The sequence below is a fragment of the Xenopus laevis genome, chromosome 2L (genome assembly GCF_017654675.1).
Source record: "Xenopus laevis strain J_2021 chromosome 2L, Xenopus_laevis_v10.1, whole genome shotgun sequence".
NCBI classification, from domain to species: domain Eukaryota; kingdom Metazoa; phylum Chordata; class Amphibia; order Anura; family Pipidae; genus Xenopus; species Xenopus laevis.
Window position 1 is genome coordinate 31873142 of NC_054373.1, and position 12139 is coordinate 31885280.

A 12139-nucleotide genomic window follows, 5' to 3' on the forward strand; every position below is an offset into this window, starting at 1 on the left:
ATACAGAGAGAGACAGAAAGGTTGGTTCTCTTTTACAATACAGCCTGCTTAAAGGAACAGTAACACCAAAATGAAATGGTTTAGGGTAAGGGCCTCACGAGGAAACTTCGGACGTCTTTGGAAAATGAAGCGCGAGTGCCATCCCGCTGGTGAGTTCTCATTATAGCTGGCAGTAAGGTAGGGGAAGGCAGTTCGGGGAGATTGTCGCCCGAAGAAGAGGAGATTTGTTGTCTGGGTGACTAATCTCCCTGAATCTGCCCGTGTGCCCTTACCCTTAAAGTAATGGAAATATCATGTAGTGTTGCCCTGCACTGGTAAAACTGATCTGTTCGCTTCAGAAACACTACTATAGTTGATATAAACAAGCTGCTGTGTAGCAATGGTGGAAATTGAAAAAAAGGCTATATGGCACAGGTTAAATAGTGGATAACAGATAACACCATTATGTTCTACAGAGCTTATCTACTGTGTAACCTGAGCCTTTTCTTCTTTGAATGGCTGCCCCCATTGCTACACAGCAGCTTATTTACTGTATATAAACAATAGTAGTGTTTCTGAAGCAAACACATCAGTTTTACCAGTACAAGCCAACACTGGATTTTATTTTTATTACTTTAAAACACTTTAATTTTTTAATGTTACTGTTCCTTTAAGGGAAATGGGAATTTAAAATGCAATGCAATGCAAACGCTAGCATGAGATAGCTTTACTAGATATTCTGGATATAAGGGGAGGTATTTTCCTGTAATAGTTCTTGGTTGCTTATCAGGTTGCTATGATAAGGTAACACAGGAAGTGATAAGGCAGAATTAAATTCCTGTTCCTTCTGGTGTTGGGGAAATAGCACACACAGTTTATCTAAATTTCTATCTAGATATGGAAGTCTTACAATATTTGTGTATGTTGTCACAGCTTACAGCTTAGTTAAGTTTAACAGTGCACTAATACATTTTTAGAAGCAGCAAAAAACAGTCCTCATATGCTACTAAACTCTTGTATGCTCTTCCAGTGGTTTGCACAGGCAATTAAATATCAGTGGGTATGCTATAGCTTTGTATTGCTTGGGTATAGCTTCGTATTGCTCCAAATGAACTGACTGCTTTGCCTAGTTCCCTGTTCTTTGATATATATTTTGGCATTTATCAGGGCATGGCCCTCAGTTATTGCACCCACTAAGACCAGGGACCACTGGCGTAACTACCGGGGGAGCAGGGGGTGCAATTGGGCCAGGGCCCACACACCCTCAGGGCCCCCCGGCAGCTCGCGCGCCACTGACTCTGGCGGAACTCCGGGCGGTTCCGGGCGTACGGAGGGGGGCGGCTGCACGTCCCTCCCCCCCTCTAGTTACGTTACTGCCAGGGACTATCAATCTGCCGGTAAAAACCTTGAAATAGTTTACCATACTATAGATTCCTCGCTAGCAGCGCCGGCCATTCAACGGAAGGAATAACACTGTTTAATATCATTCGGCTTTATTAGTACACACAGTGCGGAGTTACAATTTCAGTGGGTGTGCTGTGCAAACCTACGCGTTTCGTGTCTAGGTAAACGACACTTCCTCAGGGAAGTTTACCATGCCTATTATGGTGGGACTGCATGACACTAGTATCGGGGGTTCGCCTTTAAGTTAACTTTTAGTATGTTATATAATGGCTAACTCTAAGCAAACTTTTCAATTTTTTTTTGCATACTTTATTATGCACTTTTTCTTTGACCACCTTCCATCCGGAACTTACTTCCAAAGGTCTGAAGCAATGTAACATAACGGCAAGAATTTCGATTCGAAAATGGATTCGCATATTGCAATAAAACACACCTTTGAAAATTCACCATTTCGTTTACACAACATTTTACACCATTTTTTGGCACATTTCAATTTATACAGCACAATAAATAAGTAAAATATTATTGTAGTTGTTATTGCTTATATTTCTATTTAGGTCTCTCCTGTTCATATTCTAATCTCTTACTCGAATCAATGCATGGTTGCTAGGGTAGTTTGGACCCCAGCAACTGGATTGCTGACATTGCAAACTGCTGAATAAAAAGCTAAATAACGCAAATACTGTAATAAAAAATGAAAACCAATGGAAAATTGTCTCAGAATATCACACTCTACATCATACTAAAAGTAAATTTACAGGTGAACCACCCATTTAACTATAGAGTGGGCAGATCCTGTGAACCAGGTAGCCCAGGGGAACAGGTGGCTCACAATAGGTGATCGTAAGGGACATGCAACTCAAGCAAAATGTCTTGTGGGGGGCCAATTTTAGTGCAAAGCTTTTCTGTTATAGTTTAAAGGCATTACTCTGTACATACATTGGAAGGAACCATTAAAGGCCCTATTTGGAGGCCATGTCCTTATCATGAAAGATCACTTGTCACGCCACCTTATGGATCCTTGTTTGAAGATTAAAACACAAGCAGAGGGCTGTGGGAGTTGATGAAGCACATTATGACCCCTGCAGCTTAGACAAGACAAAAGACATAATTATTTGACTGATATTTTGAAAAGTTTACATAATTTCAAGCAACTTTGCAATATACATCATTTAAAAAATATGCAGACTTTTCATGATTTTTAATGGTTTCTGACAGTTCCCTAAGCTTAGCCCCCTGCTGATCTGTCTGACTACTTTGCTGAGCTGGCTGACTACTGTTACTTTGTATCAGCAGCCATCTGTCCTCAGCCTCCATCCTCCAAACCCCAGAATTCCCTGCACACCTGATTTCAATAAGGAAAGGAACATCACAGAGCAATGCATTTTGGGTTATGTACCGTAATTCCTGCATGCTGTCTGTAAGCTGTGGAGAAGTTGTTACAATTTGTAACATCAGTGTTTAGTCCCTCCTTCCCTGCCAGGATTTCAAATTATGCATAAACAGAACTGTTATACAGCTGGATTTCAGCATAGAAAATGGCATTTATTCATACTTTTTGAAGAAACAGGTAACTGTGATGGGTATATTAGGGGTTTTTGTGTTATGTGGGCCTCTTTATCAAATTTTGGTTTGGAAGCAGGAGTTCCCTTTAAGTTAGAAAAAAATTTAAAACAATACACAAAAAAATGTGAAAAAAGAAAGCTGAGAATATCAGAATGTCTACATTATATTAGATGGTATTTAATGTTTTGCTACCCCTACTCTGCATAACATATTGGCACTATATATATATATATATATATATATATATATATATATATATATATATATATATATATATAAAATACAACATTATTTAATAAAAAATAAATAAATATTTGTGTGGATTACATGCTAGCTTTCTCCCTGGAACGGATCAAAACAAGGTTTTTATCAGCAGTCTGAAATATCTTAACAGGAATATTATACGGTTTTGAAAGGTTACATTTGCCTGTGTGTATTTTTGTCCACTATCCTCTTCATATAAGAACAAATGAGAAGTTATTTACTGTTCTGTACTAGTGTGCCCCCTGCTGCCAAAATGGCATCATAGACAAGCTCAATGATATATCAGCTGTTCCAGCTTTACTATAGGGCTATTAATCAGTCCTGAAAGGTTACACTGCATACTGATTTTTTTTTTTCCTGTTTAACAAACAAGTCATTAAAGCTCAGAAAGTAAATGTCTGAATCCTTTTTCCAGTAGAGATGATGCATTCGAGTATAAGGACTCAACGCCAAAAACAGAGACATAGTTTTGTTAGCGCTTTCCTGGCGCTTCAGACTTTTCTGGGAAATACAATCCTTCTGGATTCCCAGATTCCTTCTTTAATAAATCTGCCTGTAAGTTTCATATAACCACAATCTGTAGATCAACAAGAGACTGGGAACTGCAGATAAAAAATTCCAACACTGGGCATTTTAGCACTTATATGTCATGTGCCCACATAAATAGAAGTTGCCCAGGATAGAATTTATGAAAGTTTTTAACACCATTCATGCACAGAACAGGATCTCTCAGCCAATGTTTCTTAAAACAAATGAAAACTTTTTATTGACTGAAAGGTTCAGAGTCTCTTGGTTGGTGCTGATGTGACTGTACTAACATCAGTCACTTACATCCCTTAGATGTGATTTAATCTCAGCTGTTCACAGCACCCCAGTGGTAGTACTTACAGGTCAGTTAAATTAGTCCCCAGTGGTAGGTAATGCTCATAGTGGTCCCTTTCTCCAGGGATCTCCTATTCCTGAGCCTAACCACTTGAGTCACCATACTGGTGGTGGATGACAACACATGGTACAAACCCATCCTGGTCACCTCATTAGAGACTCTGGCCGATCAACTACCCTGATCCAGCCTTGCACTCATAGAGGATGCTATTACAAACTTTCTAACACTTATTACTCCTACCTGAGGACCTACCTCTGCCCTCTTGAGCACAACACCATAAGACTAGTGAATCCTGACAACATCTGGCCGAATACTGAACTGGCAGGGAAATACTTTGACCTGGAAAATGGATACACATCCCTTAATACCCAGCGTTGGACTAGGCCGGCTGGACACCGAGAAAAAACCCAGGGGACACGGCCCTCGTGAAGCAAGGTAAGGAAGGGGTGACATTTTTAGGAGCTGGAGCTTGCAACAATCAGTGGCAGCCCAGTAGATACCCCAGTTCAACACTGCTAATAACTGTAAATCAAGCATAGCTATTAGCTGTCCAAAACCCTTGAAAACCTTTATCCCCTCCCTACAAAAGGAACAACCCTCTCCTATTTCTAGGCCTTATCTAAAGGACAATAAATCTCAGTTTGCAGGGCAAGTGCCAATATGTTAGGTACCTCCCATTGAATATGATCTTTATGTTTTTTTACCTGGGCATACAGGCACAAAATACAGGAAAATAAGTGCATACAGGCACAAAATAGAAAGGAAAGGGGCAGACAAGGTAAGAGAGTGAGAGGGATGAAATAGGGGCACATAATAGGGGCACACAGGGTAAGAGAGAGAGGGAGGAAATAGGAGAGTGGACTGGGCCAATTAGTTTGGGGCAGGCTGGGCCCATTCAGCTTGGGAGCAGGCTTGGTTGGATTGGGGGCAGGCAGGGCCTATCAAGGTTGGAGGAAAGCTGGGCCTATGAGAGTTGGGGGCAGGCTAGACCTATGGAGTTGGGGGATAGGCTGGCTTATCAGAGTTGGGGGTGGGCTGGACCTATGGATTTGGGGATGGGCTGGACTCTCAGTTGCCCCCAACTCAAAGTTGGGGGCAGGCCAAGCAGCATCATGTGCTGAGGGAAATATTATCTGTGCTGCCCTGTGGTGCGGGCCCCCCAGAGGTGCGGGGCCCTATTGGGCCCAATTGGTCCAATAGGCCTAAGGCCGGCCCTGATCTCCCCTTTCCACTGCCGCAGACAGGCTGCCACCCCACCTCCAGACCCTACTGTCTTGACTGTATTCTGCTGATACACAAAGGGTTAAGCTGATCAATGGGACATTAGACTGACTAATTTGAAATTCTGAGAACATTATATCCGTACAGCTTTTTTGCCGAGTTAAAGAAAGGTTACTTTCAATGCCAAGGGTTAAATGTCATAGTTATTGATTGTCATGGAAGCAGTTCTTACATTTGTTATGATCTGCAGTTAGCAGTGCCCCGCAGGTACAGTACACACTAGCTTCTTAATTGCTGTGGCCCCAAGCAGGAATCTTCTCTTCCTTTTACACATTCCTGCCGTTCTTAGGCTGTTAACCTATCTAGCCATGATTTATCTTGCTTATACGTCCAGTAACACCAGTTATTGCTATTCCTTAAATGCTTGTATTTTTAGTATTCATAACTAGCACATTATATATAAAGTGAAAACATATTGTACAGCAGTATGGATCCTCTTTTTTTGTAAAACCCGGTAAATTGCCATGTTCTTTACTCACAGTTCAGCATTTTTCCCCCCCAGAATTCCAATGGCAGCCGCACTGGGAGTTGTCCCCACTGCAATTGTGCCCAATGCATCAAACCTGCAGCTTACATTTTCATGGTGGGGACTGAGTCACTTCCAGAATGTACCAAAATTGGATCTGTGCCTACTGTAGCTTAGTATTTTTGAAAAGCTTGGAACCATCCCTACAACATTAATGTAACTACTAAAGTAAAAAAAAAAACATTTTAAGTTTTTCAGGGAACCAGAGAAATATTATATAAATATAAAAATGTGAAATCAGGGAAATAAGTTCAACTTATTCTTCAAGTACTCAAAGAATATAAGCACAGGAGTCCGTTTTAATTTGAAATACAATATTTACTGTAAATCTTTGCATGTAGGGCCAACTTAATGGTATGGAGATCTGGGCCCCATATCAGGAAAACCCCAGGTCTTGAGCATTCTGGATAACAGGTGCCATCCCTGTACAACAAATACATTGTTAGTGTGCAAATGCATGATAACCAGTATTAAAAAAAAGGTCACTGGGTGTACAGCTTTTCTCACCTTTCCTTTTTTTGTTGCACCTTTTCTGAGATTAAAGTAAATGTAGGGTTAGTAAGACTGGTCATGACTGTGACATATTTAGCATCTGAAATAGATTGCAATATATGAACAAACAATCCCTGTTTGGTATAAGAAGGTATATTTAGCAAAGAGGTTGACTATGTAAACATGCATGCACAATTCCAGCAGGAAGAAAATGATGATGGTGGAAGCACGGGGAAGAGGGGATTACTTCAGTTTGTGTGACACTTCTGTAAAATAATGAAGCAGAGAGAGGAGAGGACTGTCCTTTCTATCCTTGGTGTAGTCAATCAGCAAGTGCTAGCTGTTGTAGCAGTCTCTCAGAAGGTTCTTGGGTTCTCTGACTGAGCAATATGCAGCACTGTGTATACCAACAACCTATATAAGGCACATAATAGATTTTTTTTAGGCTACATTGTCTACAGCTGGGTTGGCTTGGATCATTAGAAGTCCCTAGCATCAGGGGTGATGTCTGTTGTGTGTAGGAGGACCTGCAGCTTGAGGGGGAGTGTTTGCGATGGCTGTTGTGTCGGGGGACCTGCAGGTTGAGTGTTTGTGATATCTGTCGTGTGTCGGGGGACCTGCAGGTTGAGGGGGAGAGTTGGTGATGGCTGGGGTGTGTTGGGGGCACGGCAGGTGAAGGCGAGTGTTGGTGATGGCTGGGGTGTGTGGGGATGCAGTTGGTCGTGGTTGAGGAGGTGGTTAGTGGCAATGGGGACAGGGGGCCTACATATAAGGTGCCCACAGGTACCCCAGAGTATAGGAAGTAAGTATTAATGTTCTACAATCTGAGTAAGTTTCAGCAATCGACTAAGAAATGTGGAAATCAAGTACACACTAAGGTTTACCTATAACAGTAATTAATTAGTGAATGTTCCGTGCTACCAATATGCTGTTTGGGCAGACCTCTAGTCCCCCACCATTCCCTTGCAATCAATATGTAGGTTTAAGCAATCATCTCCTCTCCCTTAACTAATCTAATTTTAATAGCAAGCACAGCTGGGATTGATTTTACATTTACATCATCTCCCAGTCATAATCCAGCCCCATATTAGTGATAGTGATCTTGTATACTGCATTCCATGCTGTGACTGTGGAAACAAATTCAATGCAATTTTATTGACAGGACTGATGCTTAAACCCAGGTACAGCATGAGATTGGTGCTGCCTAGCTGTGGATCTTGGAGTCTTGGTACAGCAATGGGTTGTGATTTGTGTATTCACTCTCCAACAGGGACAGGTTTGTTATACTGACATTTGTAAAATGTTAGATATTTTTTCTTATTTGTGGAATTCATGTCCATTTGAGACACCAGTGCAAAAGTTGTGGATGTCTGGAAGGTGCTGAATCGAAAAGTAAATCCTTAGGAAGGATAAAAGTAGGTCACGAACGGCGGCTGTTTCATTATGTAGTATACTGTTAAGATGTACAAGTACCAGATATTAAAGGGAAAGAAAACCCTTGTTAGGGTCAGAGCCCTGTCTTCCAATCTGCATCACTGGGAATCCTCAATACTGTCATTTGCCAAACCTAAAAAGTAAAGTAGTGCAGTAGGGTTGGTGGGTACCATCTTGCCACCTGATATCTTCTCCAACCAGACGGCAGCGGGTTGACACTTTGGGGCAGATTTATTAAAATGTGAGTTTAGAGTTTACTAAATATAAACCCACATTCTATTCATTCCTATGGGATTTTTAGAATTATATTTATCAATGGGTCAAATTTAGAAATCACCATTTGATAAATACTGTTCTAAAAATCATTATAGTAATGAATAGAACGTAGGTGAGGTTTTTTTTATGAAGCTCTAAACTCACATTTTGATAAATCTGCCCCTTAATATATTTTCCCCAGCAATGCTTGGTTTGAGGGTAGAGACAGACAAGAAGATTCAGAGATTTAGTTGACTGGTGCCAGACGCCATCTCCCCGAATCGCCACGTGTGTCTCTACCCTAAGGGGTGGCTCACCTTTGAATTAACTTTTAGTATGATGTTTAGAGGGATATAATTTCGTTGGCATGTCCCCTCACCACTACAGGCTGAACTTTCCCTGGCTGTGACAGGGTTAATGGAAAACCCCATGACAAAGAAAACAGTATAATGCTCATGTACACGACCCTTCGAGAAGAGCGAATGTCGGAGATTTCCTTTTCACGCTGCGTTTCCTTTTTTACACTGTCACCCTCACACAATGAGCTATAAATAGGAGCCCAGAATTCATTAGGAAATAAGTTCGTTAGTGTTAACGCCGACTTTCTATTCAAGATTTACATCCCCTGATTTCAGGTTTCCCCTCATATTGCAATGTTTTTTGTGGGTCCCACCAATATATAATGCATTTCCCTGATTTTGCACCATTTTTTTCTTGTCCCTTTAAAAATGGGGGGTTTCTGCTGTATTTCCACCTAATGTTAGTCAGCAACATGAGAGATATGTGGAGCCTGTGCCCGTCCCTGTTCTGTCAGATCTGTCCGTCTGTAGTTTCAGTACTGATTCTGGGTCCAAATCTTGGTATGCAGAGAGTATGTAGCATCTCAGGCAGGCTCATAATTTACATGTAGGTTTAATGGAACCAGTGCTAAAGGGATGGTTCACCTTTAAAGGAGAAACAAACCCTTTACCAAAAAAACCCTACCTCCCACCCCACGTAGACCCCCTCCCTCCCCCCCCAGCCTAGCTGCCCACCTGGGGAAATGCCCATAACTTTTTACTTACCCCTCGGTGCAGAGTCACAGTATCGGAGTTCACCGCAGCCATCTTCAAGTCTTCGGTAAGCTGAGATGGGGACGGCAAAGCGGTGCATGCAAAGTTGGAGCTATTTACCGGCTTGCAACAACTGCGCATGTGCCCAAATGGATGGAAATTTCGCCTCTGCTCTGAGAAAAAAGTTAAAAAAAATTAAAACACATTGTCTCAGAATATCACTCTCATACTAAAAGTTAAAAAGAGAGGCGAACAACCACTTTTATAAAGCAAATCATACTTTTCCATCAGTTAAAGTAATACAGCTAGGTGGCAAAAAATCCATTCTGAACTTTTTGAATTTGCATCCAAATTGATCCCAGGACATCCCTCATAGGCTTAAACTGCAATTTAGCAGATTTAAGGTGACTAATACTCAAATTTGAATTCTTAAAGGGTCAGTGTGATACATTTCTAAAAGCTAATAGAATTTTTTTTTTTAAAACTCGATACAAATTTTAGTCGAATTTCACAAAAAATTAAAAATTCGAATTTTCACTTTGACACTTGATAAATCTGCCCCTAGGTGGCCTCAAGATCATTATTACATAAGGAACATTTCCCCATAAATAAAGCAAGACAGGATAACCTGAAGAAAGTTCAAACAGTTTGCCGTCTCTGCTTTCAGTACCAAATCCATAGTAATGCATTTATGTAAATTATGTGTGCATTAGCAAAAATATACAGGTCAATTTATGTCCACATTCATTATAAAATCCTTAAAGGACATGTCAACCTAAAAATAATTTTTCGCCTAATAAAAAAAACTGATTTATCAGCAATTTTCCAATATGAATTTGTTCAAATTTTTTAGTGCTTTAAAAGCTATTTGTAAATGTAATTGGTACTGATACCAGCAGCTTTACAGTGCAGTGACAGACACTGCTTTCAATAGAAATACATATACAATAACTGACAAACCACAGAAAGCATATCATGAATGTATAATGCAAAGTTGCTTAGAATTATGTTTTCTTTTATTCAGCAAAAAATAATTTTTGTCCTTTAAAGGATAAGTACACCTTTAAAAAAAATGTAATTGCTCTGGGTGGCTCCGAATTATGGGAAGGCTGTCCTCAATAGACTCCATTTTAATCATATAATTCAAATATTTAAAAATGATTTCTTTTTTCCCTGTATTAATAAAACAGCACCTTATACTTGATCCCAACTAAGATATAAATAACCTGTATTGGAAGCAAAACCAGTCTATTGGGTTTACTGTATTTAATGTTTTCAATGATTTTTTAGTAGACTAGGTATGAAGATCCAAATTACATAAAGATCTGATATACGGAAAACCCCAAGCCCCGAGCATTCTGGAAAACAGATCCCATACCTGTATCAGTGGATGGAAATATTGTTTAGGACAGAAGCTGCACAAGTATTTTCTTAGCCAATCTTATAATATATTGTTTTGATCAACATAAAAAATAAAAGCAATTTTCCTATCACAACCTGGGATATATTTCTATTAGTAAGGTTATTTTTGAGCAACCTTCTTATCCCATTTCTGTGGGGAAACAAGCTCAGCATTTCAGGGGCTGCTAATAACTAATAATAATATTAAATGTGCTCTGCATCTCAGTCTGGTCTCTGGCACCATCAACTGCTGCTGAGCTTTACAGAGAAACATTAAATCACCTATTTAACATGGTATTTAATACCACTATGATTGATCATAATAAATCAGATCAGTAACATATTACTAATATTCCTGGAGCACACTTCCAGGAATGTGGATTTGATCAATAATTATACTGATTGTGAGCATTATTTTGGCAGAAGTGGGATAACAAATCCCCGTATTGAAATGGCATTAATAGATCATGACAAATATTTATCAAACTTTAATGCTTAAAGCTTTCTGGCCAAGTCAAATAACTGGGAATCCTGCAGGAAAGTGTTTATAAATCAGCTTGCAGCCAGGATTTCCCTTTGCTTATCAGCTGCAAGTGGGTGAAGAGACACATCCACGTACCATCTGTACTTGCGTTTCCTCTAGCCTTTGTTTCATCACTTTGAAATGTGTAAAGTCACCTACGTCTCTGTCACAGCCTTTTGGATTCCATGCTGAAAATCTGTTAACACTTTATTAGCTTTAACTATTGATCCCACTTACTTGTTGAAGGCTAAGGAACAGAATAATGACTGCTGAGAGTGACTGCAGAGGGCCCCAGTGTATCAGGGAGTCAGTGGGGGTCCTGACTAGGGATGCACCGAATCCACTATTTTGGATTTGACCCAACCCCTGAATCCTTTGTGAAAGATTCGGCTGAATACCGAACTGAATCCTAATTTGCATATGCAAATAGGGAGTGGGAAGGGAAAAACATTTATTATTTCCTTGTCTTGTGACAAAAAGTCATGCAATTTCCCTCCCTGCCCCTAATTTGCATATGCAAATTAGGATTCGGTTCTACCAGGCAGAAGGATTTGGCCGATTCCGAATACTGCTGAAAAAGGCCGAATCCTGGATTCGGTGCATCCCTAGTCCTAAACAATAGTCAATTTCAATACAACATATTCCACAGCATTGTACGGCAGATGCATGTATACACCATGCATACAAAAAAGAGTCCAACACAAAGAAACTTACAAAATAGCCTCACTGCAGATTATGACATTAAAAATCCTGTTATTATAAAGCTTCCAGTCCAGAAAGGTTACTTAAATATATAGGGCTAAACTAACGGAAGATTCCATTGGTATCCTGTCTGGTTGTGAGGAATATGCATTCAGAGAGCTTATGGGAAACATATTTTACCTTTAAGTCAACTTTTAGTATGTTATAGAATTGCCCATTCTAAGCAACTTTTTTAATTGGTCTTCATTATTTTTTAAATTATTTGCTATCTTCTTATAACACTTGCTAGTTTTCAAATGGGGTCACTGGCCCCATCTAAAAAAACAAATGCCCTGTAAGACTACAAATGTATTGTTAATGCTATTTGTTATTACTCA